The 7,840-nt window shown below is 47.9% G+C and overlaps 1 pseudogene; it reads right to left on the bottom strand.

Annotated features, from left to right (window-relative positions):
* Window positions 1-2,599: 2,599 nt before the first annotated feature.
* LOC116638757 lies at window positions 2,600-4,526 on the bottom strand (annotated as a pseudogene).
* Between the last annotated feature and the right edge of the window lie 3,314 nt (window positions 4,527-7,840).

Below are 7,840 nucleotides of genomic sequence, written 5' to 3'. Positions count from 1 at the left end.
GATGATCCCAGCTGTGTCACTACAGGGGACGCTCAGGAGGACTGGGGTGTGCAGGATTGGCCAGAGCAGGGGCAGAGGGACTGGGAATGGTCCAGGAGGATGATCACGGTTGTGTCCTTGTGTGGCTACATGTGTCAGTGTGACAGGGTATTGGCCAGACAGGAAATGATGGGGGGGGGGAGGTGTCGCTGAACTCTCTTCTGCAAAGCAAAAGTTCAGTAATAAGATTTCTTCACGTACAATTTCATTGTACATGCTTATATGAGTCCCTAAAGCTGGTTGTGTATAACATGAAGTACGTCCTTTGCCATTTCTTTCAAGTCTGAGGTACCGGGCACAGAGCACACTTGATACTTATTTTTGTTACTTCCCAGTATGATGACTTTTCTTGCCTTTATATCTGACCCAAGGACAGGGAACAAAGTCAACACAGATCTGCACACTTTGAAATGTCAACAGAAATCTGCAAAGCCAGGTTCTTGCAGGAGCTAAAGGTTAAGGACCAGGGTGACACAAAGGGGAGGCAAATAGCAAGTAACCAAAAGAGGATGTCGTGTGTCTGTGAGCTGACCACCTTCTCCACCTGTCAGAAGGAAGCCATGCCTGACAGGAAGGAACCACACCTGGACCTGATCTCTCTGTCTGGGCTGCCCTTGAGCAGAGCAGAGGATGTGCTGAGCTGGGTGTGGGTGTCGGGGGGAGAGATGGGCAGCTGGCCACAGATGTTACCTGCCGAGTACCTGTAGGACCAGCTCCCGGTCCTCAGCTAAGGTTAAACAATAGTTATGTTTAGTTACATATTTACTGTGACAGGAAAGGTGCTCAGTGCTTTGAGTGACTATATTCTCTCCCTTTTTTTTTTAAATACACTTTATAGAGGTATGATTGACATACAAAAAGCTGTACATAATTAATGTATTCAGCTTGACCCTGACCCTAACCCTAATATCAAGTTAAGATATACTCTTATTTAGAATATGGCTCATAAATTATTTGATGGTTATTAGGAGCGAGGGGATCCAAGGACCAACCTTATTCTGTCTCATTCTCCCTTGAATTTGATAGGTTGAAACACATTCCGCCACGTGCTATCTGAAGAGTGGCCACACGGGGGCAACAGTGAGTAAACATTAGCGCCAACGAGGCTCAAAAAGAGGAATGGGAGTTCCAAGAAGCAGGCTGGAGTAGTGAGCGGGTGGGGTGTGTCTCATGGAGGAAGTGACCAGGAGACTTGTCACCGGTTACAACAGTGCAGCATCAGGGTATGAGCTCTGCCTGACCCACGACCCTCAGGGGCACTGGGGGCATTCTAGCTCCAGAGGATCTACAGACTGCAGATCAGCCTGAGCCTAGCCTCTGTGGTATGTCTTCTTTGCTCCTGGGTGTGGCTCTTTCTCTGCTTCTTGAGGCTGTTGATTATCACTTTGTTTTCCTCCGAACTGCACTATTTTGTGTGGGTTCAATACTGTTAGTTGACACAAATTCTTTCTGAAAATAAGTGGAACATAAATCATACTTGTTTCCTAAGTAGATCTGAACATATTCAATAATAACAGCCTTTTTCCAGGCTCCTGGGTCTTCCTCTGCTCGCCTTAAGAGTAACTCCGAGAATTTTTAAAATATATTATACTTTTAACAGTTTAAAAGAATTAGTTTGGTTTTTTAAAAATTCAACAAAGTCGGGCGCCTGGGTGGCTCAGTCGTTAAGCGTCTGCCTTCGGCTCAGGTCATGATCCCAGGGTCCTGGGATCGAGCTCCGCATCGGGCTCCCTGCTCCGCAGGAAGCCTGCTTCTCCTTCTCCCACTCCCCCTGCTTGTGTTCCCTCTCGCGCTCTCTGTCAAATAAATAAATAAAATCTTTAAAAAAAAAAAAATTCAACAAAGTCACACTTTTAATAATCTATAAAATGATCTGTAAACATTGAATGAGCAAGGTTTTACAGGATGAAGGAATAAGTCAAGGTCAGGGTTGAGATGAGGATGTGTGAGGTTGAGGTTCAGGGTTAGGTGTACCAGGACCATGGCCAATGTGAGGGTCAAGATCAGTGTCAGAGTGAAGTTGGTCAGCAATCTCTGCCCCCCAGCCCAGCACCACGTGCAGCTTTTGCAGATGCCCCTTCCTGAACTGCTCTCCCGCACTGAGCTGTAGGTCTACCTCCCTCACCTGCTTGGAGTCCTCAGGGCTGCCTAATCCTCCCTGTCCACCTCCACGGGGATACAAGTGTCACGAAGGCAGGGATCTTGGAACAGAATGTTTTGTGCATTGATGGATTCCAAGCACTCAGAAGAATCTGTGGCACAGAGTAGGTGCTCAATTGAAAGCTTGTTTAATAAGCAATGAGTATCCATTAAGGTATTTCTGGAGGGAAAAAAGTACACCTGGAAATAAAATAAACTGTTCACAGTAGTTCTCTCTGTGGAAGAATGACAAGAAACTTTCATGGTTGACTTGACACATGTCCATATTGTTTCAAATTTTAAAAAATTAATGTTGATTATTTTATAATGACCAAAAATGGATTTTTCCACTTTGAGAGACAACAAAGAACTCCAGGTAAAGTTCCTGGTAAAGTGACAAGAGACTCATTGCACTGTAGCTATTACCCAAACCTCAAACGACTGGCAGCCTTTTGGGGAGCCTTGGAGCATCCTCGAAGAAACCCTATTCTAGTTCTCTTCTCTAAGGAGGAAAGACAAACCTAGAGGCAAGACGACACGGAAGGTCTATTTATTCAACATCAGCTTTGAAAAGGAATCCTCGAGACAGTGAGGGGATGTATTTCCCCATTTCTACTTCACTCCTTTCCCACACAGTTCTGTCCTTCACAGGCTACAGCCTGATGCAGAAAAGGTGACTGTCTTAGATGTACATATACACGACCTTGGAGGGCACAGTCTGGAGGTGCAGATGGATGGGACATTTGTAAAAGTGGGACAGCAGAGTCTCACTGTAGCCCACCAGGAAATAGAACTTGTGTGCAGGCAGCTGCCTCAGGACCAGGGCACAATCTCCAGTTGGAGATCTGGGAAGGGGCCCAGCATGAACTTTCGGAGGAAAACATCCTCCACCGTTCACTCGGCAGCATGGTCCTCCCCATCCAGGTTACCTGAAAGGAGAAGGGCACCTTGAAGACTCAGGAGAAACTCCAGAAGTAACATCCAAAAGTCTGTGCACTCAATTCCACCTCCACCCTGGCTTCTTCGCTCTTCTACAAGTGGAATAAAAGGAATAACACTTTAAAGTTCAAAGTACATTATTTCATTACATTCACAAACAAATCCTATGAAGCAGGTATTATCGGTTATCCTGGTTTTACAAAAGGGAAGACTGAGGCCTTAGCAGGGCACAAAACTCAGATGATCCTTTCCTGTCTAGACCTTTCCCATTGTTTCTGGACATTTATAGAAGCACTGGCCAACCCTTGGCCCAGAGAGATGAGGCCACCAGCTACTTCTGAGACTGGGGACGTGAGCTCTCTCACCATCCAGGGCCATGGCCTCAACCAGTGAATTCTCAGTGTAGATCCTGAAACTCCTACACCTCCTACAGTATGCCTGAAGAGTCTCCACACCCAGCCCCAGACCTCCACACCCAGCCCCAGATCCCCAGATCCTGAAACTCCTACACCTCCTACAGTATGCCTGAAGAGTCTCCACACCCAGCCCCAGACCTTAGAACCAGAACCTGAAAAGGGTGGGGGACAGGAATCTGTATTTTAAGTTCTCTAGACAGATGGATCTCAAAACACCCAAGTTGAGAAGCCTCATACTGAACAAAACACAGCTGATTCTCCTTACTTCCCAGTAGTTATGTTCTATAAGGTCACCATGAGCAATGAGTTAGGGAACACTGAACCCTTGCTCCTAGGGGATATAAGGGGTTTGGTTTCTGCATGCCCTTGGTTAAGACACATCAATACATAACCTTGTTTCATGTGTGTTTCTGCTTAAAAACCCCTTATTTCATACACATGACCCATTAACACTGAACTCTGCTAACAGCATCATAACTCGTGCCTGAAGGAAGCTTACCTAACATGCATATTTTCTCCCCGATGTACGTCACACCCTTCTTGGGCTTCACACTTCAGCATTAGGGCTATTTTAAGGCAGCGAAGTCACCCACAAAAAGCACAGAACTAAACAGGGGGCACTAATGGGTCTCGAAAAGAACACTTGTTTACAGCCCGAGCGGCATGAAGACGGCGGCGCCCCGGCAGGGAAGGTGTGGGCGCGGTGCCGGCTGTGCCCACGTCCCACGGCGACTCGGGAGTACGAAATCTGAGAATGGAGCCTCTGAATGAGGAGGACTTGAATCCAGCCTCCGCACGTGTTTATCTCAGCCACGGCTGAGAACGTCATCCACGGGGCCCCCAGCACCGCGGCCCCTCACCTGTGTGCAGCAACAGCCAGCCCTTGTGGTGGGCAATGTAGTGCGGTGCGTGCGCCTCCTCGTACGTCACCGGCTTGTCCCCCTCGCCCACTCTGACTCGGGCCGCCTGGTTCTAGGAGCACAGAGGGGCCATGACTCTGCACGCCCACCAACCTAAGCCAAGGTCCCCACCCCCTGCACCTGGCCCTTCTGGACCCTGTCCCCACTGCCCCCACCCCGGCCCCCCGGTCCCCGGCCCCCCCCCCCCCCCCCCCCTGCCCCACCGCCCCAGGCCCTCATGTCCCTATGCTCCCAGCTCTCAGCACCTGGAGCCTAACCCTAACACACAAATTCAGTGCCCCCCTGAACACAAATCCTAACCCTCACCCTCACCATAACCCTTCCCCCAAATCAGCCCTCTGGGAAGGTCTCCACACTGCTAGCAGATAATACCCACAAAGCTCCTGGGCCCTAACCCTAACCCTAGTCATGGTTCTGATACTACTCAGGCCCAAAGCCTAGGTCTGAAAAACAAGGGATTTGGGACACCTGACCAACACCAGAAGACTCAGTCAGTGACACAGAAGGAAATCATGCCATTTGGAAGACAGGAATGGGGCTAGTGCAGGAGGATTCTGAATAAAAACCTAAAGCAACCCACACATTCAGCACCCACCTGAGCACAAACCCTAAGCCTGACCCTCAATCTTACCCTCGCCTTCAATTCTGTCCTCCAAAGAGATCTCCACCCTGTTGGCAGATTGGACCCTCCAAGCTCCAGGGTCCTAACCCTAACCTTAGTCATCACTCTGACGCTACCCTTGCCCAAAGCCTAGGTCTGAAAAACAGAGTCTGGGACATCTGACCAACACCAGAAGACTCAGCCAGCAACACGGAAGGAAATCCTGCCATTTGGAAGACCGGAATGGAACTAGAGCAGGAGGATTTTGAATGAACACCTTAGCCAAGGCACACATTCAGCCCCCCCATGAACACAAATCCTAACCCTAATTCCTAACCCTGACCCTAACCCTAATCTACTCTGGTTTTTTTTTAAGATTTTATTTATTTATTTGAGAGAGAGAGAGAAAGAGCGCAGAGGGAGAGTGAGAGGAAGAAGCAGACTCCCCTCAGAGCAGGGAGCCTGACATGGGGCTCCATCCCAGGACCCTAGGATCATGACCCAAACCAAGCCGAAGGCAGATGCTTAACCAACTGAGCCACCCAGGTGGTTTTTTAATTCATAGTTTAACACTGACTTAGGAAGCATTCTTCCCTGGGATTGCCATTGTTAAGAAGAGGTGCTGCTCTTCTGAATGGGGCTGTATCAGTAAACACCATGACGACAAGGAAATGAAGACAGAGTTCATGTTCTTAGAACTTGGAAGTATACTCTCTTGTTGCCTTGGTTCCATTTTAGTTAATGGTGAAAGGCTAAAACTTCTGTGTGCTATTTGCAGTGATAGACTAGCTGGTGAGGTGCTGAGACTATCGGAACCGAGGGCCATTTACATATAATAAGTGCAAAACCAAATAAATTGCTTGAAAGAAAGGGTATTGAGCTTAGAAGCTGACAGAACCAGATTTTCAATACTTCACATATATAAACTTGAGTACTTTGCAGGCTGTTGACAAAGTGGCACTTGTGGTTGCTAAGACCAAACAAGTACCTACAACTGCTGTAGGACTGGAAGCCCCAAAGTCGTTCCTTGACAAGACTGGGTGTGTCTGCAGCACAGACAGAGCTTCGTTCGGACGACTTTCCAAAGACACCACCGCTCAACATATCAAGGAGCTGGTAAATGAAATAGAAGTCCAACTCAGAACAAGTGAAACTACCAGAATATTTTTCATCAAAACCTGATGAATCCAGTTATGGATGACATGCATATGTGTGATTTGAATATGGGGATGATGCAAACTTAGAAATTTCTTTTTAGCTTCATTGCCAACAAAACTGTTCGCTCTGAATCATGCGAAACCATGCACAGCTACATTGCCAACCAGTATAATTTGGAGACTGAGTTTTGTGTTGTGTGTCCTGATGGCACAGCCATCATCAATGAGAATAGGGCTCTGGAGCAGCCTCCCAGAGTGATGAGCTAGCCCCAGGACCTCAGTCAACACCCTGCTTTCTTTAGTGACCATGCCCTTCCTGAAAAACGTCAGCTGACCCAAGCAGTGTGCTTAGAGAGGCAGTAAAATTGTGGCTTGCGTAACAACTGATGGGTTAAACTCAGAATTATTCTTTTTATTGTGTATCATAATGAACCTCATCATAAGCAAATGCTGATAGATTTTTAGATACGGTGGTTATCAAGGGGAGGAGTCCAGCTGAGAATGTTTCACTACAGATGAGCTCCTAGTGTCTCTGCAAGAAGCAAAGCCATGGTGGCCCCAGCTCATTAACACCATGAATCAGACAGTCTGACATCTTCAATATCTAATGAGCTTAATATTTCTGTGCAAGAACAGAATACCACTTTTCTTCATTAGGACACAGAAGACCATAGGGCACAAATAAATGTTCAAAAACTAGAACAGAGGCTCTGCGCATTGTGATCATGAATTCCATAATTAACAAATATCTTGGTATTTGCACATCTGTGAAAATTGTAACCAAACACCTTATGAATCAATAGAATGTGGGCTTTTTTGGTAGAAGGTTTTGAATATAATTTTCCATCAAATAAAGATCCATCCCTATAAAGTTAATGGATGCTGAACGTATTGGTCCCTCATCGTTAGCCAAACCCAACCAGGAAACAGAAGACTAGGAGCCTCCTGGGACATCCAGGAAGACCCAGTGGTGTCTCGAGAGTCTGGAGAGCCAAGGGCAGGCCTCCATCACCACTGTCAAGGAGCACTTGTGTTTGGCTGTATTTTGCTTGAAGTCGGGTCATGTTACACCGTGAATATATGCTGATAAGGATGATGCAGTAGAGATACCACCCTGATGTTGCAGAAGGAGGCAGTGGATGCCTCCTTGGGGAGAAGGGACACATGCCGTTGGTGTGTGTGTGTGCAGACAGGTCCTCTCACACAACAGGAGGACACACAAATATATGCCTGTGAAGGAAGGCACGCTGGTGGACGTAGTGTTGTGACTGTGTGTAGTTTGTCTTCTGATTTCTTCAGTTTCTCAGTGAAGTAAGAGCCGAGGCCCGGAAGGTAAGGCGAGACTGACAGTGTGACAAGTAGCCATCTCAAAGGACGTGAGGACACCCACCCTGGAGACCTGGAAGCCATGAGCAGCACTAAGGACGCACCCAAGGTGAGTTCTGGACGTGAGATCCGCTGAGGCAGCAGGTGGAGGAAGAGAGGGGGTGGGCAGGGGTCACCCAGTGCTGGGGGTGGGGGCAGGGGGCGGGAAGCGCGGCTGTGAGCAAGGGAGGGGTGCGTTGTCACGATGGTGCAGTAAAGCCAGGGCCGGGAAGTGCATGGGGACCGTGACAGTCAGCCAGGGTG

Source organism: Phoca vitulina, unplaced genomic scaffold (genome assembly GCF_004348235.1).
Source record: "Phoca vitulina isolate PV1807 unplaced genomic scaffold, GSC_HSeal_1.0 scaffold16, whole genome shotgun sequence".
In the NCBI taxonomy this organism is placed as follows: domain Eukaryota; kingdom Metazoa; phylum Chordata; class Mammalia; order Carnivora; family Phocidae; genus Phoca; species Phoca vitulina.
This window is presented reverse-complemented; position numbering and strand designations above follow the sequence as displayed.